Below are 22,452 nucleotides of genomic sequence, written 5' to 3'. Positions count from 1 at the left end.
TTAATTTTTTATAATGAATTCCGATATGGAAGCTCGATAATAAATTTACTATGTTCGTATGTTTCAAGTACATATGTGTTACAGTTGTATGAATATGCAATGTGACTACTTTGTTTATTTTGCAATATGTTATCCTTGTGAGTGACAATAATTGGCCATTATTAATGTTATTGGAATATATAGCGAATGAAGGATATATTTTTATGCTAGTAAGCGATTTTGTTTTCTTTGTTCGAATTTGATATTTTCGTATAATAAAATGATTCTGATTGCTGAATAAAATGTTCGAATTGAATCTTTATCGCAATGAGAGATCAAGACAAGTTATCTCCAACTTATGTTATAATAGCATGAGAGAGCAATTCCGACAAGATACGCATGTGTAGGTGAGTTCTTTCACCTACGACTGATGTGTCGGATAATACCGAAACATGCGTAATACATTTCAGGTGCGTTTGTATCTTAGTATTGCTCCTGAGTTTTCGTCGGGCGCTTCCAGATTTGGTGGGTTCAGTCAGTAAACGTTGAAATTCGAAGTCTTTACTTGCCTCGGCAAACATTTCATTCAATCTGGTATTTATAGCGAGCAAATACTTATTTGTGTGGATATTTGAACTAATATTGGCGTGCAAATGAAGTATTTCCAAATGCAATTTCAATATTCATTATACGCATCCGGTGTCTCTAAGTTGACATAATAAAAAGGTTTAAAGCTTCATCGAAATTCGTCAGTTGATCTGTCAAGAACACGATTTTCCGAAATTGTCATCTCACGCAATTTGCTACGCAAGTCTTCTCGACTGCACGTAGTCCCGTCTTCGTGGCGCCAGACACGTGATCGCTATTGCGTAGCTACGTAATCAGTACGCCATGGCTGCTTATTGAACTTGTTCATCCGACACAAAGTCGTAGGATTGCATATTTTGCTATAATTATGGTTATACAATAGCTACGGAAGTAATTCAATATGAGCTGAAAGCATACGAGGGGCTCTGTGTTATTGGTAATATATTTCCCACTAAATTACTATATCATGGATCATATCTCACTGACAAGTAGAAAAATATATGTTCCGAATAATATCAATTTCTCACTTTATTATTTCAAAATGTAACATTTCACCTCTCAGGACGATAAAATTTGCTTTCGTTGCAGATGTCCGTCAATCCGTTACCCAAAAATGATAAAAAATTAAAAAAACGTTCAAAAATACCAACATTTTGAATCATTTCATCGTCCTGCCAATAAGACGACGATCATGCATATAAAAATATTCGAATTATTTCCCGGTTTAGTAATGTTTTTCTACATCTTCGTAACATGATTGATAATATTATCATCTCTCCTCACACCTTTCAATCATTTCACCGTAAAAAGTTGAAACCGTGTGTTGGCGTCAGTCGGTCTCGTACAAATTTTTGATGATAATTTGCGGCTAATATGTACCTCGGCCATGCTAAATAAGTTGATAATTTACTTCATGGCAGACCCTCCTTCCATCTTGGTATTTCTTGAATGACGCGATTGGCTGACGACGTCATTCTTTCCCCCCAACTTGACAACAAGAGAGAGAGAAGAAAAAAGACGGCAAATATTTGAACTTGACCTTCTTCTATCTATTAAACTTTTTTCTTTTCGAATGACGTATATATACGTCATTTTGCATTGATGGCACGGAACGGTTGGCGCCAAATGACGTATATATACGTCCTTGGCATCGAAAGTGAACGCTTTATGTATTTCTGCCTTCTGTAAGCAGCTAAATTATTTATTTTGCTACCATATTCTTTAGTCGCTTTATGCATATAGACTGTAAGGTGAAACTTCCATCATTTACTTTCTGGCTTTTCGAAACTGACACTGACAGGATCTTTGCTGGATAAAAAGGTTCCCAGACCGGGAATCGAATCCGGGCCGCCTGGGTGAAAGCCAGGAATTCTAACCCCTCGACTATCTGGAATATGAATTCACACGCTGATAATTATTTTAAAAATGAATCAGTATTAACCTATTTTACTACCATAAATATTTTTAAAATGAATTGGTGTTAACTTATTTTAGCACCACTGAATTAATATTCTAGTAGTTTAAAACGCTTTATGTATTTCTGCCTTCTGTAAGTAGCTAATTCATTTATTTCGCTACCATATTCTTAATAGTCGCTCTATGTATATAGACTATAGTGTAAAGCTTCCATTATTCATTTCATAGAGTTTTGCAACAAAAATTGAACAGATTATTGCTGGATAAAAAGGTTCCCAGACCGGGAATCGAACCCGGGCCGCCTGGGTGAAAGCCAGGAATTCTAACCTTTAGACCATCTGGGATATGAATTCATGTGCTGATGAATTTTTTGAAAATGAATTAGTGTTAACTTATTTTAGTACCATCTGGAATATGAATTCTTAGGCTGATAAATATTTTTAAAATGAATTAGTGTTAAAATATTTTAGTACCATATGGGATATGAATTCTTAGGCTGATAAATATTTTAAAAATGAGTTAGTTTTAACTTATTTTAGCACCACTAAATTAATATCCATGTAGTTTAAAATTCTTTATGTATTTCTGCCTTCTGTAAGCAGCTAATTTATTTATTTCACTACCACATTCTTGATAGTCGCTTTATGTATATAGACTGTTGTGTAAAGCTTTCATCATTCACTTCCTAGCGTTTCGCAAGAAAAACTGACAGAAATTTGCTCGACAAAAACGTTCCCAGACCGGAAATCGAACCCGGGCCGTCTGGGTGTCACTACAAACCTATGTTACAGATTAAAAAATAGAATTGATAGCTCAATTGTATTATATTGCAACTTAACATGTCCTAACTCCCGTCCGTCTCTGTGGCGCAATTGGTCAGCGCGTTCGGCTGTTATCTCACATTGTGAGGGTTACCGAAAGGTTGGTGGTTCGAGCCCACCCAGGGACGTTATCTTGTTCTATACTGTATTTTTACAAAATTAATAGATTGTAATTTTTTTCTCTCTCTCTCGTTGTGTTCCCTTGGGAGAAATCCACTTTTTTTGAGAAATAGTTCGTTAACTTCACTTCGTTAACAATTGTTAACTTATTTTAGCACTACTGAATTAATATTTAAGTAGTTTACAACGTCAGTATTTAAAACACTTTATGTATTTCTGCCTTCTGTAAGCAGCTAATTTATTTATTCTGCTACCACATTCTTAAGTCGCTATATGTATATAGACTGTAGTGTGAAGCTACCATCATTTATATTCTGGCTTTTCGAAACGAACACTTACAGGATCTTTGCTGGATAAAAAGGTTCCGGACCGGGAATCGAATCCGGGCCGCATGGGTAAAAGCCAGGAATCCTAACCCTTAGACCATCTGAGATATGAATTCATAAGCAAATACCTATTTTAAAAATGAATTAATGTTAAAATATTTTAGCACCACTGAATTAATATCCGTGCAAGTTTCATCATCAAATAAAAGGTCACTAATGGCCCACTCGAAACGTTCCAGTTTTGCTACCTTATTTTTAAGTCGCTTTATGAATATAGCCTGTAGTGTAAAGCTTTCATATGTATTTCTGCATTCTGTAAGCAGATAATTTATTTATTTTGCTTCCATATTCTTTCTTCCATCATTTACTTTCTGGCGTTTCGAAACGAACACTGACGGATCTTTGCTGGATAAAAAGGTTCCCAGACCGGGAATCGAACACGGGGCGCCTGGGTGAAAGCCAGGAATCCTAACCCCTAACCGTTGATAAACATTTTAAAAATTAATTGGTGTTTTACTTATTTTTGCACCACTGAATTAATATCCTTGTAGTTTAATTAACACTTTCGATGCCAAGATCAGTTTTTTCAATTTTACCGTTCCGTGCCGAGGTGAAAACGAGAGAGTTCTCTCCTATTCATTCTCTCTCGTATTTAGTTTTTGATTCATCGGGAAAGGGGCGAACCCAGCGGTGTCATCAGTTATCGTTCATTCCGGCACTTCAGTCGTAGGTGAAAGAACTCACCTACACACGCGTATCTTGTCGGAATTGCTCTCTCATGCTATTATAACATAAGTTGATGATAACTTGTCTTGATCTCTCATTGCGATAAAGATTCAATTCGAACATTTTATTCAGCAATCAGAATCATTTTATTATACGAAAATATCAAATTTGAACAAAGAAAACAAAATCGTTTACTAGCATAAAAATATATCCTTCATTCGCTATATATTCCAATAACATTAATAATGGCCAATTATTGTCACTCACAAGGATAACATATTGCAAAATAAACAAAGTAGTCACATTGCATATTCATACAACTGTAACTGTAGCAAAGTTAAAATCCAGGTGCGTTAGCGCCAATCGGACTCCGCACATATTTTTTATATTTCTATTTGCGATTCATCGGCCAAGCTAGATATGTTGATAGTTTGGTGCATGGTAGACGCTAACTTCACCAAACCATAATTCGAATGAGGCAACATATTGACTACGTCTGTGATTCCATAGCGTTTTTGACAAATTCCTCGATTGATGTATTATTTTATGCACCACCATACTGCACATTAATTTTTTATAATGAATTCCGATATGGAAGCTCGATAATAAATTTACTATGTTCGTATGTTTCAAGTACATATGTGTTACAGTTGTATGAATATGCAATGTGACTACTTTGTTTATTTTGCAATATGTTATCCTTGTGAGTGACAATAATTGGCCATTATTAATGTTATTGGAATATATAGCGAATGAAGGATATATTTTTATGCTAGTAAGCGATTTTGTTTTCTTTGTTCGAATTTGATATTTTCGTATAATAAAATGATTCTGATTGCTGAATAAAATGTTCGAATTGAATCTTTATCGCAATGAGAGATCAAGACAAGTTATCTCCAACTTATGTTATAATAGCACGAGAGAGCAATTCCGACAAGATACGCATGTGTAGGTGAGTTCTTTCACCTACGACTGATGTGTCGGATAATACCGAAACATGCGTAATACATTTCAGGTGCGTTTGTATCTTAGTATTGCTCCTGAGTTTTCGTCGGGCGCTTCCAGATTTGGTGGGTTCAGTCAGTAAACGTTGAAATTCGAAGTCTTTACTTGCCTCGGCAAACATTTCATTCAATCTGGTATTTATAGCGAGCAAATACTTATTTGTGTGGATATTTGAACTAATATTGGCGTGCAAATGAAGTATTTCCAAATGCAATTTCAATATTCATTATACGCATCCGGTGTCTCTAAGTTGACATAATAAAAAGGTTTAAAGCTTCATCGAAATTCGTCAGTTGATCTGTCAAGAACACGATTTTCCGAAATTGTCATCTCACGCAATTTGCTACGCAAGTCTTCTCGACTGCACGTAGTCCCGTCTTCGTGGCGCCAGACACGTGATCGCTATTGCGTAGCTACGTAATCAGTACGCCATGGCTGCTTATTGAACTTGTTCATCCGACACAAAGTCGTAGGATTGCATATTTTGCTATAATTATGGTTATACAATAGCTACGGAAGTAATTCAATATGAGCTGAAAGCATACGAGGGGCTCTGTGTTATTGGTAATATATTTCCCACTAAATTACTATATCATGGATCATATCTCACTGACAAGTAGAAAAATATATGTTCCGAATAATATCAATTTCTCACTTTATTATTTCAAAATGTAACATTTCACCTCTCAGGACGATAAAATTTGCTTTCGTTGCAGATGTCCGTCAATCCGTTACCCAAAAATGATAAAAAATTAAAAAAACGTTCAAAAATACCAACATTTTGAATCATTTCATCGTCCTGCCAATAAGACGACGATCATGCATATAAAAATATTCGAATTATTTCCCGGTTTAGTAATGTTTTTCTACATCTTCGTAACATGATTGATAATATTATCATCTCTCCTCACACCTTTCAATCATTTCACCGTAAAAAGTTGAAACCGTGTGTTGGCGTCAGTCGGTCTCGTACAAATTTTTGATGATAATTTGCGGCTAATATGTACCTCGGCCATGCTAAATAAGTTGATAATTTACTTCATGGCAGACCCTCCTTCCATCTTGGTATTTCTTGAATGACGCGATTGGCTGACGACGTCATTCTTTCCCCCCAACTTGACAACAAGAGAGAGAGAAGAAAAAAGACGGCAAATATTTGAACTTGACCTTCTTCTATCTATTAAACTTTTTTCTTTTCGAATGACGTATATATACGTCATTTTGCATTGATGGCACGGAACGGTTGGCGCCAAATGACGTATATATACGTCCTTGGCATCGAAAGTGAACGCTTTATGTATTTCTGCCTTCTGTAAGCAGCTAAATTATTTATTTTGCTACCATATTCTTTAGTCGCTTTATGCATATAGACTGTAAGGTGAAACTTCCATCATTTACTTTCTGGCTTTTCGAAACTGACACTGACAGGATCTTTGCTGGATAAAAAGGTTCCCAGACCGGGAATCGAATCCGGGCCGCCTGGGTGAAAGCCAGGAATTCTAACCCCTCGACTATCTGGAATATGAATTCACACGCTGATAATTATTTTAAAAATGAATCAGTATTAACCTATTTTACTACCATAAATATTTTTAAAATGAATTGGTGTTAACTTATTTTAGCACCACTGAATTAATATTCTAGTAGTTTAAAACGCTTTATGTATTTCTGCCTTCTGTAAGTAGCTAATTCATTTATTTCGCTACCATATTCTTAATAGTCGCTCTATGTATATAGACTATAGTGTAAAGCTTCCATTATTCATTTCATAGAGTTTTGCAACAAAAATTGAACAGATTATTGCTGGATAAAAAGGTTCCCAGACCGGGAATCGAACCCGGGCCGCCTGGGTGAAAGCCAGGAATTCTAACCTTTAGACCATCTGGGATATGAATTCATGTGCTGATGAATTTTTTGAAAATGAATTAGTGTTAACTTATTTTAGTACCATCTGGAATATGAATTCTTAGGCTGATAAATATTTTTAAAATGAATTAGTGTTAAAATATTTTAGTACCATATGGGATATGAATTCTTAGGCTGATAAATATTTTAAAAATGAGTTAGTTTTAACTTATTTTAGCACCACTAAATTAATATCCATGTAGTTTAAAATTCTTTATGTATTTCTGCCTTCTGTAAGCAGCTAATTTATTTATTTCACTACCACATTCTTGATAGTCGCTTTATGTATATAGACTGTTGTGTAAAGCTTTCATCATTCACTTCCTAGCGTTTCGCAAGAAAAACTGACAGAAATTTGCTCGACAAAAACGTTCCCAGACCGGAAATCGAACCCGGGCCGTCTGGGTGTCACTACAAACCTATGTTACAGATTAACAAATAGAATTGATAGCTCAATTGTATTATATTGCAACTTAACATGTCCTAACTCCCGTCCGTCTCTGTGGCGCAATTGGTCAGCGCGTTCGGCTGTTATCTCACATTGTGAGGGTTACCGAAAGGTTGGTGGTTCGAGCCCACCCAGGGACGTTATCTTGTTCTATACTGTATTTTTACAAAATTAATAGATTGTAATTTTTTTCTCTCTCTCTCGTTGTGTTCCCTTGGGAGAAATCCACTTTTTTTGAGAAATAGTTCGTTAACTTCACTTCGTTAACAATTGTTAACTTATTTTAGCACTACTGAATTAATATTTAAGTAGTTTACAACGTCAGTATTTAAAACACTTTACGTATTTCTGCCTTCTGTAATCAGCTAATTTATTTATTCTGCTACCACATTCTTAAGTCGCTATATGTATATAGACTGTAGTGTGAAGCTACCATCATTTATATTCTGGCTTTTCGAAACGAACACTTACAGGATCTTTGCTGGATAAAAAGGTTCCGGACCGGGAATCGAATCCGGGCCGCATGGGTAAAAGCCAGGAATCCTAACCCTTAGACCATCTGAGATATGAATTCATAAGCAAATACCTATTTTAAAAATGAATTAATGTTAAAATATTTTAGCACCACTGAATTAATATCCGTGCAAGTTTCATCATCAAATAAAAGGTCACTAATGGCCCACTCGAAACGTTCCAGTTTTGCTACCTTATTTTTAAGTCGCTTTATGAATATAGCCTGTAGTGTAAAGCTTTCATATGTATTTCTGCATTCTGTAAGCAGATAATTTATTTATTTTGCTTCCATATTCTTTCTTCCATCATTTACTTTCTGGCGTTTCGAAACGAACACTGACGGATCTTTGCTGGATAAAAAGGTTCCCAGACCGGGAATCGAACACGGGGCGCCTGGGTGAAAGCCAGGAATCCTAACCCCTAACCGTTGATAAACATTTTAAAAATTAATTGGTGTTTTACTTATTTTTGCACCACTGAATTAATATCCTTGTAGTTTAATTAACACTTTCGATGCCAAGATCAGTTTTTTCAATTTTACCGTTCCGTGCCGAGGTGAAAACGAGAGAGTTCTCTCCTATTCATTCTCTCTCGTATTTAGTTTTTGATTCATCGGGAAAGCGGCGAACCCAGCGGTGTCATCAGTTATCGTTCATTCCGGCACTTCAGTCGTAGGTGAAAGAACTCACCTACACACGCGTATCTTGTCGGAATTGCTCTCTCATGCTATTATAACATAAGTTGATGATAACTTGTCTTGATCTCTCATTGCGATAAAGATTCAATTCGAACATTTTATTCAGCAATCAGAATCATTTTATTATACGAAAATATCAAATTTGAACAAAGAAAACAAAATCGTTTACTAGCATAAAAATATATCCTTCATTCGCTATATATTCCAATAACATTAATAATGGCCAATTATTGTCACTCACAAGGATAACATATTGCAAAATAAACAAAGTAGTCACATTGCATATTCATACAACTGTAACTGTAGCAAAGTTAAAATCCAGGTGCGTTAGCGCCAATCGGACTCCGCACATATTTTTTATATTTCTATTTGCGATTCATCGGCCAAGCTAGATATGTTGATAGTTTGGTGCATGGTAGACGCTAACTTCACCAAACCATAATTCGAATGAGGCAACATATTGACTACGTCTGTGATTCCATAGCGTTTTTGACAAATTCCTCGATTGATGTATTATTTTATGCACCACCATACTGCACATTAATTTTTTATAATGAATTCCGATATGGAAGCTCGATAATAAATTTACTATGTTCGTATGTTTCAAGTACATATGTGTTACAGTTGTATGAATATGCAATGTGACTACTTTGTTTATTTTGCAATATGTTATCCTTGTGAGTGACAATAATTGGCCATTATTAATGTTATTGGAATATATAGCGAATGAAGGATATATTTTTATGCTAGTAAGCGATTTTGTTTTCTTTGTTCGAATTTGATATTTTCGTATAATAAAATGATTCTGATTGCTGAATAAAATGTTCGAATTGAATCTTTATCGCAATGAGAGATCAAGACAAGTTATCTCCAACTTATGTTATAATAGCACGAGAGAGCAATTCCGACAAGATACGCATGTGTAGGTGAGTTCTTTCACCTACGACTGATGTGTCGGATAATACCGAAACATGCGTAATACATTTCAGGTGCGTTTGTATCTTAGTATTGCTCCTGAGTTTTCGTCGGGCGCTTCCAGATTTGGTGGGTTCAGTCAGTAAACGTTGAAATTCGAAGTCTTTACTTGCCTCGGCAAACATTTCATTCAATCTGGTATTTATAGCGAGCAAATACTTATTTGTGTGGATATTTGAACTAATATTGGCGTGCAAATGAAGTATTTCCAAATGCAATTTCAATATTCATTATACGCATCCGGTGTCTCTAAGTTGACATAATAAAAAGGTTTAAAGCTTCATCGAAATTCGTCAGTTGATCTGTCAAGAACACGATTTTCCGAAATTGTCATCTCACGCAATTTGCTACGCAAGTCTTCTCGACTGCACGTAGTCCCGTCTTCGTGGCGCCAGACACGTGATCGCTATTGCGTAGCTACGTAATCAGTACGCCATGGCTGCTTATTGAACTTGTTCATCCGACACAAAGTCGTAGGATTGCATATTTTGCTATAATTATGGTTATACAATAGCTACGGAAGTAATTCAATATGAGCTGAAAGCATACGAGGGGCTCTGTGTTATTGGTAATATATTTCCCACTAAATTACTATATCATGGATCATATCTCACTGACAAGTAGAAAAATATATGTTCCGAATAATATCAATTTCTCACTTTATTATTTCAAAATGTAACATTTCACCTCTCAGGACGATAAAATTTGCTTTCGTTGCAGATGTCCGTCAATCCGTTACCCAAAAATGATAAAAAATTAAAAAAACGTTCAAAAATACCAACATTTTGAATCATTTCATCGTCCTGCCAATAAGACGACGATCATGCATATAAAAATATTCGAATTATTTCCCGGTTTAGTAATGTTTTTCTACATCTTCGTAACATGATTGATAATATTATCATCTCTCCTCACACCTTTCAATCATTTCACCGTAAAAAGTTGAAACCGTGTGTTGGCGTCAGTCGGTCTCGTACAAATTTTTGATGATAATTTGCGGCTAATATGTACCTCGGCCATGCTAAATAAGTTGATAATTTACTTCATGGCAGACCCTCCTTCCATCTTGGTATTTCTTGAATGACGCGATTGGCTGACGACGTCATTCTTTCCCCCCAACTTGACAACAAGAGAGAGAGAAGAAAAAGACGGCAAATATTTGAACTTGACCTTCTTCTATCTATTAAACTTTTTTCTTTTCGAATGACGTATATATACGTCATTTTGCATTGATGGCACGGAACGGTTGGCGCCAAATGACGTATATATACGTCCTTGGCATCGAAAGTGAACGCTTTATGTATTTCTGCCTTCTGTAAGCAGCTAAATTATTTATTTTGCTACCATATTCTTTAGTCGCTTTATGCATATAGACTGTAAGGTGAAACTTCCATCATTTACTTTCTGGCTTTTCGAAACTGACACTGACAGGATCTTTGCTGGATAAAAAGGTTCCCAGACCGGGAATCGAATCCGGGCCGCCTGGGTGAAAGCCAGGAATTCTAACCCCTCGACTATCTGGAATATGAATTCACACGCTGATAATTATTTTAAAAATGAATCAGTATTAACCTATTTTACTACCATAAATATTTTTAAAATGAATTGGTGTTAACTTATTTTAGCACCACTGAATTAATATTCTAGTAGTTTAAAACGCTTTATGTATTTCTGCCTTCTGTAAGTAGCTAATTCATTTATTTCGCTACCATATTCTTAATAGTCGCTCTATGTATATAGACTATAGTGTAAAGCTTCCATTATTCATTTCATAGAGTTTTGCAACAAAAATTGAACAGATTATTGCTGGATAAAAAGGTTCCCAGACCGGAAATCGAACCCGGGCCGCCTGGGTGAAAGCCAGGAATTCTAACCTTTAGACCATCTGGGATATGAATTCATGTGCTGATGAATTTTTTGAAAATGAATTAGTGTTAACTTATTTTAGTACCATCTGGAATATGAATTCTTAGGCTGATAAATATTTTTAAAATGAATTAGTGTTAAAATATTTTAGTACCATATGGGATATGAATTCTTAGGCTGATAAATATTTTAAAAATGAGTTAGTTTTAACTTATTTTAGCACCACTAAATTAATATCCATGTAGTTTAAAATTCTTTATGTATTTCTGCCTTCTGTAAGCAGCTAATTTATTTATTTCACTACCACATTCTTGATAGTCGCTTTATGTATATAGACTGTTGTGTAAAGCTTTCATCATTCACTTCCTAGCGTTTCGCAAGAAAAACTGACAGAAATTTGCTCGACAAAAACGTTCCCAGACCGGAAATCGAACCCGGGCCGTCTGGGTGTCACTACAAACCTATGTTACAGATTAACAAATAGAATTGATAGCTCAATTGTATTATATTGCAACTTAACATGTCCTAACTCCCGTCCGTCTCTGTGGCGCAATTGGTCAGCGCGTTCGGCTGTTATCTCACATTGTGAGGGTTACCGAAAGGTTGGTGGTTCGAGCCCACCCAGGGACGTTATCTTGTTCTATACTGTATTTTTACAAAATTAATAGATTGTAATTTTTTTCTCTCTCTCTCGTTGTGTTCCCTTGGGAGAAATCCACTTTTTTTGAGAAATAGTTCGTTAACTTCACTTCGTTAACAATTGTTAACTTATTTTAGCACTACTGAATTAATATTTAAGTAGTTTACAACGTCAGTATTTAAAACACTTTATGTATTGCTGCCTTCTGTAAGCAGCTAATTTATTTATTCTGCTACCATATTCTTAAGTCGCTATATGTATATAGACTGTAGTGTAAAGATACCATCATTTATATTCTGGCTTTTCGAAACGAACACTTACAGGATCTTTGCTGGATAAAAAGGTTCCGGACCGGGAATCGAATCCGGGCCGCATGGGTAAAAGCCAGGAATCTTTACCCTTAGACCATCTGAGATATGAATTCATAAGCAAATACCTATTTTAAAAATGAATTACTGTTAAAATATTTTAGCACCACTGAATTAATATCCGTGCAAGTTTCATCATCAAATAAAATGTCACTAATGGCCCACTCGAAACGTTCAAGTTTTGCTACCTTATTGTTAAGTCGCTTTATGAATATAGCCTGTAGTGTAAAGCTTTCATATGTATTTCTGCATTCTGTAAGCAGATAATTTATTTATTTTGCTTCCATATTCTTTCTTCCATCATTTACTTTCTGGCGTTTCGAAACGAACACTGACAGATCTTTGCTAGATAAAAAGGTTCCCAGACCGGGAATCGAACACGGGGCGCCTGGGTGAAAGCCAGGAATCCTAACCCCTAACCGTTGATAAACATTTTAAAAATGAATTGGTGTTTTACTTATTTTTGCACCACTGAATTAATATCCTTGTAGTTTAAAACGCTTTATGTATTTCTGCCTTCTGTAAGCAGCTAATTTATTTATTTTGCTACCATATTCTTTAGTCGCTTTATGCATATAGACTGTAAGGTGAAACTTCCATCATTTACTTTCTGGCTTCTCGAAACGGACACTGACAGGATCTTTGCTGGATAAAAAGGTTCCCAGACCGGGAATCGAATCCGGGCCGCCTGGGTGAAAGCCAGGAATTCTAACCCCTCGACCTTCTGGAATATGAATTCATACGCTGATAAATATTTTAAAAATGAATTAGTATTAACCTATTTTACTACCATAAATATTTTTAAAATGAATTGGTGTTAACTTATTTTAGCACCACTGAATTATTATCCTAGTAGTTTAAAACGCTTTATGTATTTCTGCCTTCTGTAAGTAGCTAATTCATTTATTTCGCTACCATATTCTTAATAGTCGCTCTATGTATATAGACTATAGTGTAAAGCTTCCATTATTCATTTCATTGAGTTTTGCAACAAAAACTGAACAGATTATTGCTGGATAAAAAGGTTTCCAGACCGGGAATCGAACCCGGGCCGCCTGGGTGAAAGCCAGGAATCCTAACCCCTAGACCATCTGGGATATGAATTCATGTGCTGATGAATATTTTGAAAATGAATTAGTGTTAACTTGTTTTAGTACCATCTGGGATATGAATTCTTAGGCTGATAAATATATTTAAAATGAATTAGTGTTAACATATTTTAGTAACATATGGGATATGAATTCTTAGGCTGATGAATATTTTAAAAATGAGTTAGTTTTAACTTATTTTAGCACCACTAAATTAATATCCATGTAGTTTAAAACACTTTATGTATTTCTGCCTTCTGTAAGCAGCTAATTTATTTATTCTGCTACCATATTCTTAAGTCGCTATATGTATATAGACTGTAGTGTGAAGCTACCATCATTTATATTCTGGCTTTTCGAAACGAACACTTACAGGATCTTTGCTGGATAAAAAGGTTCCGGACCGGGAATCGAATCCGGGCCGCATGGGTAAAAGCCAGGAATCCTAACCCTTAGACCATCTGAGATATGAATTCATAAGCAAATACCTATTTTAAAAATGAATTACTGTTAAAATATTTTAGCACCACTGAATTAATATCCGTGCAAGTTTCATCATCAAATAAAATGTCACTAATGGCCCACTCGAAACGTTCAAGTTTTGCCACCTTATTTTTAAGTCGCTTTATGAATATAGCCTGTAGTGTAAAGCTTTCATATGTATTTCTGCATTCTGTAAGCAGATAATTTATTTATTTTGCTTCCATATTCTTTCTTCCATCATTTACTTTCTGGCGTTTCGAAACGAACACTGACAGATCTTTGCTGGATAAAAAGGTTCCCAGACCGGGAATCGAACACGGGGCGCCTGGGTGAAAGCCAGGAATCCTAACCCCAAGACCATCTGGGATACGAATTCATACGCTGATAAATATTTTAAAAATGAATAGGTGTTAACTTATTTTAGCACCACTGAATTAATATCAATGTAGTTTAAAACGCTTCATGTATTTCTGCCTTCTGTATATAGACTATAGTGTAAAGCTTCCATATTCATTTAATAGAGTTTCGCAACAATAATTGACAGATCTTTGCTGGATAAAAATGTTCCCAGACCGGGAATCGAACCCGGGCCGCCTGGGTGAGAGCCAGGAATCCTAACCCCTAAGCCATCTGGGATATGAATTATTAGGCTGATAAGTATTTTAAAAATGATTTAGTGGTAACTTATTTCAGTACCACTGAATTAATATCAATGTAGTTTAAAACGCTTTATGTATTTCTGCCTTCTGTATATAGACTATAGTGTAAAGCTTCCATATTCATTTAATAGAGTTTTGCAACAATAATTGACAGATCTTTGCTGGATAAAAATGTTCCCAGACCGGGAATCGAACCCGGGCCGCCTGGGTGAGAGCCAGGAATCCTAACCCCTAAGCCATTTGGGATATAAATTATTAGGCTGATAAGTATTTAAAAAATGAATTAGTGGTAACTTATTTCAGTACCACTGAATTAATATCCATGTAGTTTAAAAACGCTTTATTTATTTCTGCCTTCTGTAAGCAACTCATTTATTCATTTTACTACCTTATTCTTTCTTTCATCATTTACTTTCTGGCGTTTCGAAACGAACACTGACAGATCTTTGCTGGAGAAAAAGGTTCCCAGACCGGGAATCGATCCCGGGCGCCTGGGTGAAAGCCAGGAATCCTAACCCCTAACCGTTGATAAATATTTTAAAAATGAATTGGTGTTTTACCTATTTTTGCACCACTCAATTAATATCCATGTAGTTTAAAACGCTTTATGTATTTCTGCCTTCTGTAAGCAGCTAATTTATTTATTTTGCTACCATATTCTTTAGTCGCTTTATGCATATAGACTGTAATTTGAAACTTCCATCATTTACTGTCTGGCTTTCGAAACGAACACTGACAGGATCTTTGCTGGATAAAAAGGTTCCCAGACCGGGAATCGAATCCGGGCCGCCTGGGTTAAAGCCAGGAATTCTAACCCCTCGACCTTCTGGGATATGAAGTCATATGCTGATAATTATTTTGAAAATGAATTAGTATTAACCTATTTTACTACCATAAATATTTTTAAAATGAATTGGTGTTAACTTATTTTAGCACCACTGAATTAATATCCTAGTAGTTTAAAACGCTTTATGTATTTCTGCTTTCTGTGAGTAGCTAATTCATTTATTTCCCTACCATATTCTTAATAGTCGCTTTATGTATATAGACTGTGGTGTAAAGCTTCCATCATTCACTTCCTAGCGTTTCGCAAGAAAAACTGACAGAAATTTGCTCGACAAAAACGTTCCAAGAGAGGGAATCGAACCCGGGCCCTCTGGGTGTCACTACAAACTTATGTTACAGATTAACAAATAGAATTGATAGCTCAATTGTATTATATTGCAACTTAACATGTCCTAACTCCCGTCCGTCTCTGTGGCGCAATTGGTCAGCGCGTTTGGCTGTTATCTCACATTGTGAGGGTTACCGAAAGGTTGGTGGTTTGAGCTCACCCAGGGACGTTGGCTTGTTCTATACTGTATTTTTACAAAATTAAAAGGTTGTAATTTTTTTCTCTCTCTCTCGTTGTGTTCCCTTGGGAAAAAGCCACTATTTTTGAGAAATAGTTCGTTAACTTCACTTCGTTAACAATTGTTAAGTTATTTTAGCACTACTGAATTAATATTTATGTAGTTGCCAACGTCAGTATTTAAAACACTTTATGTATTTCTGCCTTCTGAAGCAGCTAATTTATTTATTCTGCTACCATATTCTTAAGTCGCTATATTTATATAGACTGTAGTGTGAAGCTACCATCATTTATATTCTGGCTTTTCCAAACGAACACTTACAGGATCTTTGCTGGATAAAAAGGTTCCGGACCGAAAATCGAATTCGGGCCGCATGGGTAAAAGCCAGGAATCCTAACCCCTAGATGATCTGGGATATGAATTCATAGGTTGATAAATATTTTAAAAATGAATTCGTGTTAACTTATTTCAGTACCACTGAATTAATATCCATGTAGTTTAAAAACGCTTTATGTATTTCTGCCTTCTGTAATCAGCTAATTTATTTATTTTGCTACCATATTCTTTAGTCGCTATATGCATATAGACTGTAAGGTGAAACTTCCATCATTTACTTTCTGGCTTTTCGAAACGAACACTGACAGGATCTTTGCTGGATAAAAAGGTTCCCAGACCGGGAATCGAATCCGGGCCGCCTGGGTGAAAGCCAGGAATTCTAACCCCTCGAACTTCTGGGATATGAATTCATACGCTGATAAAAATTTTAAAAATGAATTAATATTAACCTATTTTACTACCATAAATATTTTTGAAATGAATTGGTGTTAACTTATTTCAGTACCACTGAATTAATATCCATGTAGTTTAAAAACTTTTTATGTATTTCTGCCTTCTGTAAGCAGCTAATTTATTTATTTTGCTACCATATTCTTTAGTCGCTTTATGCATATAGACTGTAAGGTGAAACTTCCATCATTTACTTTCTGGCTTTTCGAAACGAACACTGACAGGATCTTTGCTGGATAAAAAGGTTCCAAGACCGGGAATAGAATCCGGGCCGCCTGGGTGAAAGCCAGGAATTCTAACCCCTCGACCTTCTGGGATATGAATTCATGCGCTGATGAATATTTTAAAAATGAATTAGTGTTAACTTAGTTTAGTACCATCTGGGATATGAATTCTTAGGCTGATAAATATTTTTAAAATGAATTAGTGTTAACATATTTTAGTACCATATGGGATATGAATTCTTAGGCTGATAAATATTTTAAAAATGAATTGGTGTTAACTTATTTTAGCACCACTAAATTAATATCCATGTAGTTTAAAATTCTTTATGTATTTCTGCCTTCTGTAAGCAGCCAATTTATTTATTTCACTACCACATTCTTAATAGTCGCTTTATGTATATAGACTTTGGTGTAAAGCTTCCATCATTCACTTCCTAGCGTTTCGCAAGAAAAACTGACAGAAATTTGCTCGACAAAAACGTTCCAAGACCGGGAATCGAACCCGTGCCCTCTGGGTGTCACTACAAACCTATGTTACAGATTAACAAATAGAATTGATAGCTCAATTGTATTGTAATGCAACTTAACATTTGCCAACTCCCGTCCGTCTCTGTGGCGCAATTGGTCAGCGCGTTCGGCTGTTATCTCACATTGTGAGGGTTACCGAAAGGTTGGTGTTTCGAGCCCACCCAGGGACGTTATCTTGTTCTATACTGTATTTTTACAAAATCAAAAGATTGTTATTTTTTTCTCTCTCTCTCGTTGTGTTCCCTTGGGAGAAATCCACTATTTTTGAGAAATAGTTCATTAACTTCACTTCGTTAACAATTGTTGACTTATTTTAGCACTACTGAATTAATATTTATGTAGTTGCCAACGTCAGTATTTAAAACACTTTATGTATTTCTGCCTTCTGTAAGTAGCTAATTTATTTATTCTGCTACCATATTCTTAAGTCGCTATGTGTATATAGACTGTAGTGTGAAGCTACCATCATTTATATTCTGGCTTTTCGAAACGAACACTTACAGGATCTTTGCTGGATAAAAAGGTTCCGGACCGGGAATCGAATCCGTGCCGCATGGGTGAAGGCCAGGAATCCTAACCCTTAGACCATCTGAGATATGAATTAATAAGCAAATACCTATTTTAAAAATGAATTACTGTTAAAATATTTAAGCACCACTGAATTAATATCCGTGCAAGTTTCATCATCAAATAAAATGTCACTAATGACCCACTCGAAACGTTCCAGTTTTGCTACCTTATTTTTAAGTCGCTTTATGAATATAGCCTGTAGTGTAAAGCTTTCATATGTATTTCTGCATTCTGTACGCAGATAATTTATTTATTTTGCTACCATATTCCTAATAGTCGCTCTATGTATATAGACTATAATGTAAAGCTTCCATCATTCATTCCCTAGAGTTTCGCAACAAAAACTGACAGATCTTTGCTGGAGAAAAATATTCCCACACCGGGAATCGAACCCGGGCCGCCTGGGTGAAAGCCAGGAATCCTAACCCCTAGACCATCTGGGAGACGAATTCATACGCTGATAAATATTTTAAAAAAGAATAGGTGTTAACTTATTTTAGCACCACTGAATTAATATCAATGTAGTTTAAAACGCTTTATGTATTTCTGCCTTCTGTATATAGACTATAGTGTAAAGCTTCCATATTCATTTAATAGAGTTTCGCAACCAAAATTGACAGATCTTTGCTGGATAAAAATGTTCCCAGACCGGGAATCGAACCCGGGCCGCCTGGGTGAGAGCCAGGAATCCTAACCCCTAGACCATCTGGGATATGAATTATTAGGCTGATAAGTATTTTAAAAATGAATTAGTGTTAACTTATCTCAGTACCACTGAATTAATATCCATGTAGTTTAAAAACGCTTTATGTATTTCTGCATTCTGTAAGCAGCTAATTTATTCATTTTGCTACCTAATTCTTTCCTCCATCATTTACTTTCTGGCGTTTCGAAACGAACACTGACTGATCTTTGCTGGAGAAAAAGGTTCCCAGACCGGGAATCGAACCCGGGCCGCCTGGGTGAAAGCCAGGAATCCTAACCCCTAACCGTTGATAAAAATTTTAAAAATGAATTGGTGTTTTACTTATTTTTGCACCACTCAATTAATATCCATGTAGTTTAAAACGCTTTATGTATTTCTGCCTTCTGTAAGCAGCTAATTTATTTATTTTGCTACCATATTCTCTAGTCGCTTTATGCATATAGACTGTAAGGTGAAACTTCCATCATTTACTGTCTGGCTTTCGAAACGAACACTGACAGGATCTTTGCTGGATAAAAAGGTTCCCAGACCGGGAATCGAATCTGGGCCGCCTGGGTGAAAGCCAGGAATTCTAACCCCTCGACCTTCTGGGATATGAATTCATACGCTGATAAATATTTCAAAAATGAATTAGTATTAACCTATTTTACTACCATAAATATTTTTAAAATGAATTGGTGTTAACTTATTTTAGCACCACTGAATTAATATCCTAGTAGTTTAAAACGCTTTATGTATTTCTGCTTTCTGTAAGTAGCTAATTCATTTATTTCGCTACCATATTCTTAATAGTCGCTCTATGTATATAGACTATAGTGTAAAGCTTCCATTATTCATTTCCTAGAGTTTTGCAACAAAAACTGAACAGATTATTGCTGGATAAAAAGGTTCCCAGACCGGGAATCGAACCCGGGCCGCCTGGGTGAAAGCCAGGAATCCTAACCCCTAGACCATCTGGGATATGAACTCATACGCTGATGGATATTTTAAAAATGAATTAGTGTTAACTTGTTTTAGTACCATCTGGGATATGAATTCTTAGGCTGATAAATATATTTAAAATGAATTAGTGTTAACATATTTTAGTACCATATGGGATATGAATTCTTAGGCTGATAAATATTTTAAAAATGAATTGGTTTTAACTTATTTTAGCACCACTGAATTAATATCCTAGTAGTTTAAAACGCTTTATGTATTTCTGCTTTCTGTAAGTAGCTAATTCATTTATTTCGCTACCATATTCTTAATAGTCACTTTATGTATATAGACTGTGGTTTAAAGCTTCCATCATTCACTTTCTAGCGTTTCGCAAGAAAAACTGACAGAAATTTTCTCGACAAAAACGTTCCCAGACCGGGAATCGAACCCGGGCCGTCTGGGTGTCACTACAAACCTATGTTACAGATCAACAAATAGAATTGATAGCTCAATTGTATTATATTGCAACTTAAAATGTCCTAACTTCCGTCCGTCTCTGTGGCGCAATTGGTCAGCGCCTTCGGCTGTTATCTCACATTGTGAGGGTTACCGAAAGGTTGGTGGTTCTAGCCCACCCAGGGACGTTATCATGTTCTATACTGTATTTTTACAAAATTAATAGATTGTAATTTTTTTCTCTTTCTCTCGTTGTGTTCCCTTGGAAGAAATCCACTATTTTTGAGAAATAGTTCGTTAACTTCACTTCGTTAACAATTGTTAAATTATTTTAGCACTACTGAATTAATATTTATGTAGTTTCCAACGTCAGTATTTAAAACACTTTATGTATTTCTGCCTTCCGTAAGCAGGTATTTTATTTATTTTGCTACTCATATTCTTAAGTCGCTCTATGTATATAGACTGTAGTGTGAAGCTACCATCATTTATATTCTGGCTTTCCGTTGTGTGTTATATTGCAAGCATGATATTTTTACACTGCAAGCTTCTTTCCTATTTTAAAGCAATAAAAAGGTTCCGGACCGGGAATCGAATCCGGGCCGCATGGGTAAAAGCCAGGAATCCTAACCCTTAGACCATCTGAGATATGAATTCATAAGCTAATACCTATTATAAAAATGAATTACTGTTAAAATACTTTAGCACCACTGAATTAATATCTGTGCAAGTTTCATCATCAAATAAAATGTCACTAATGGCCCACTCGAAACGTTCCAGTTTTGCTACTTTATTTTTAAGTCGCTTTATGAATATAGCCTGTAGTGTAACGCTTTCATATGTATTTATGCTTTCTGTAAGCAGATAATTTATTTATTTTACTACCATACTCTTTCTTCCATCATTTACTTTCTGGCGTTTCGAAAGGAACACTGACAGATCTTTGCTGGATAAAAAGGTTCCCAGACCGGGAATCGAACTCGGGCCGCCTGGGTGAAAGCCAGGAATCCTAACCCCTAGACCATCTGGGAGACGAATTCATACGCTGATAAATATTTTAAAAAAGAATAGGTGTTAACTTATTTTAGCACCACTGAATTAATATCAATGTAGTTTAAAACGCTTCATGTATTTCTGCCTTCTGTATATAGACTATAGTGTAAAGCTTCCATATTCATTTAATAGAGTTTCGCAACCAAAATTGACAGATCTTTGCTGGATAAAAATGTTCCCAGATCGGGAATCGAACCCGTGCCGCCTGGGTGAGAGCCAGGAATCCTAACCCCTAGACCATCTGGGATATGAATTATTAGGCTGATAAGTATTTTAAAAATGAATTAGTGTTAACTTATCTCAGTACCACTGAATTAATATCCATGTAGTTTAAAAACGCTTTATGTATTTCTGCCTTCTGTAAGCAGCTAATTTATTCATTTTGCTACCTAATTCTTTCCTCCATCATTTACTTTCTGGCGTTTCAAAACGAACACTGACTGATCTTTGCTGGAGAAAAAGGTTCCCAGACCGGGAATCGAACCCGGGCCGCCTGGGTGAAAGCCAGGAATCCTAACCCCTAACCGTTGATAAATATTTTAAAAATGAATTGGTGTTTTACTTATTTTTGCACCACTCAATTAATATCCATGTAGTTTAAAACGCTTTATGTATTTCTGCCTTCTGTAAGCAGCTAATTTATTTATTTTGCTACCATATTCTTTAGTCGCTTTATGCATATAGACTGTAAGGTGAAACTTCCATCATTTACTGTCTGGCTTTCGAAACGAACACTGACAGGATTTTTGCTGGATAAAAAGGTTCCCAGACCGGGAATAGAATCCGGGCCGCCTGGGTGAAAGCCAGGAATTCTAACCCCTGACCTTCTGGGATATGAATTCATACGCTGATAATTATTTTAAAAATGAATTAGTATTAACCTATTTTACTACCATAAATATTTTTAAAATGAATTGGTGTTAACTTATTTTAGCACCACTGAATTAATATCCTAGTAGTTTAAAACGCTTTATGTATTTCTGCTTTCTGTGAGTAGCTAATTCATTTATTTCCCTACCATATTCTTAATAGTCGCTTTATGTATATAGACTGTGGTGTAAAGCTTCCATCATTCACTTCCTAGCGTTTCGCAAGAAAAACTGACAGAAATTTGCTCGACAAAAACGTTTCCAGACCGGAAATCGAACCCGGGCCGTCTGGGTGTCACTACAAACCTATGTTAGAGATTAACAAATAGAATTGATAGCTCAATTGTATTATATTGCAACTTAA

The 22,452-nt window shown here is 35.7% G+C and overlaps 12 non-coding genes across 12 annotated transcripts; 4 read left to right on the top strand and 8 right to left on the bottom strand.

Annotated features, from left to right (window-relative positions):
* Positions 1–2,840: 2,840 nt before the first annotated feature.
* Positions 2,841–2,932, top strand: Trnan-guu (transfer RNA asparagine (anticodon GUU)). The gene is given in 2 exon segments: positions 2,841–2,878; positions 2,897–2,932. It is a non-coding gene; the product is annotated as a tRNA-Asn (tRNA).
* Positions 2,933–7,382: 4,450 nt separating this feature from the next.
* On the top strand, positions 7,383–7,474 carry Trnan-guu (transfer RNA asparagine (anticodon GUU)). Its single transcript is given in 2 exon segments — positions 7,383–7,420; positions 7,439–7,474. It is a non-coding gene; the product is annotated as a tRNA-Asn (tRNA).
* Positions 7,475–11,923: 4,449 nt separating this feature from the next.
* Trnan-guu (transfer RNA asparagine (anticodon GUU)) lies at positions 11,924–12,015 on the top strand. The gene is given in 2 exon segments: positions 11,924–11,961; positions 11,980–12,015. It is a non-coding gene; the product is annotated as a tRNA-Asn (tRNA).
* Positions 12,016–13,418: 1,403 nt separating this feature from the next.
* On the bottom strand, positions 13,419–13,490 carry Trnae-uuc (transfer RNA glutamic acid (anticodon UUC)). The gene has a single exon. It is a non-coding gene; the product is annotated as a tRNA-Glu (tRNA).
* A 1,038-nt stretch (positions 13,491–14,528) lies between these two features.
* Trnae-cuc (transfer RNA glutamic acid (anticodon CUC)) lies at positions 14,529–14,600 on the bottom strand. Its single transcript has one exon. It is a non-coding gene; the product is annotated as a tRNA-Glu (tRNA).
* Positions 14,601–14,797: 197 nt separating this feature from the next.
* On the bottom strand, positions 14,798–14,869 carry Trnae-cuc (transfer RNA glutamic acid (anticodon CUC)). Its single transcript has one exon. It is a non-coding gene; the product is annotated as a tRNA-Glu (tRNA).
* A 2,722-nt stretch (positions 14,870–17,591) lies between these two features.
* On the top strand, positions 17,592–17,683 carry Trnan-guu (transfer RNA asparagine (anticodon GUU)). The gene is given in 2 exon segments: positions 17,592–17,629; positions 17,648–17,683. It is a non-coding gene; the product is annotated as a tRNA-Asn (tRNA).
* Positions 17,684–18,454: 771 nt separating this feature from the next.
* On the bottom strand, positions 18,455–18,526 carry Trnae-uuc (transfer RNA glutamic acid (anticodon UUC)). Its single transcript has one exon. It is a non-coding gene; the product is annotated as a tRNA-Glu (tRNA).
* A 197-nt stretch (positions 18,527–18,723) lies between these two features.
* Positions 18,724–18,795, bottom strand: Trnae-cuc (transfer RNA glutamic acid (anticodon CUC)). The gene has a single exon. It is a non-coding gene; the product is annotated as a tRNA-Glu (tRNA).
* Positions 18,796–19,677: 882 nt separating this feature from the next.
* Trnae-uuc (transfer RNA glutamic acid (anticodon UUC)) lies at positions 19,678–19,749 on the bottom strand. Its single transcript has one exon. It is a non-coding gene; the product is annotated as a tRNA-Glu (tRNA).
* A 1,376-nt stretch (positions 19,750–21,125) lies between these two features.
* On the bottom strand, positions 21,126–21,197 carry Trnae-uuc (transfer RNA glutamic acid (anticodon UUC)). Its single transcript has one exon. It is a non-coding gene; the product is annotated as a tRNA-Glu (tRNA).
* Positions 21,198–21,394: 197 nt separating this feature from the next.
* Trnae-uuc (transfer RNA glutamic acid (anticodon UUC)) lies at positions 21,395–21,466 on the bottom strand. The gene has a single exon. It is a non-coding gene; the product is annotated as a tRNA-Glu (tRNA).
* Between the last annotated feature and the right edge of the window lie 986 nt (positions 21,467–22,452).

This window comes from Styela clava, chromosome 10 (genome assembly GCF_964204865.1).
Source record: "Styela clava chromosome 10, kaStyClav1.hap1.2, whole genome shotgun sequence".
Lineage (NCBI taxonomy): Eukaryota > Metazoa > Chordata > Ascidiacea > Stolidobranchia > Styelidae > Styela > Styela clava.
This window is presented reverse-complemented; position numbering and strand designations above follow the sequence as displayed.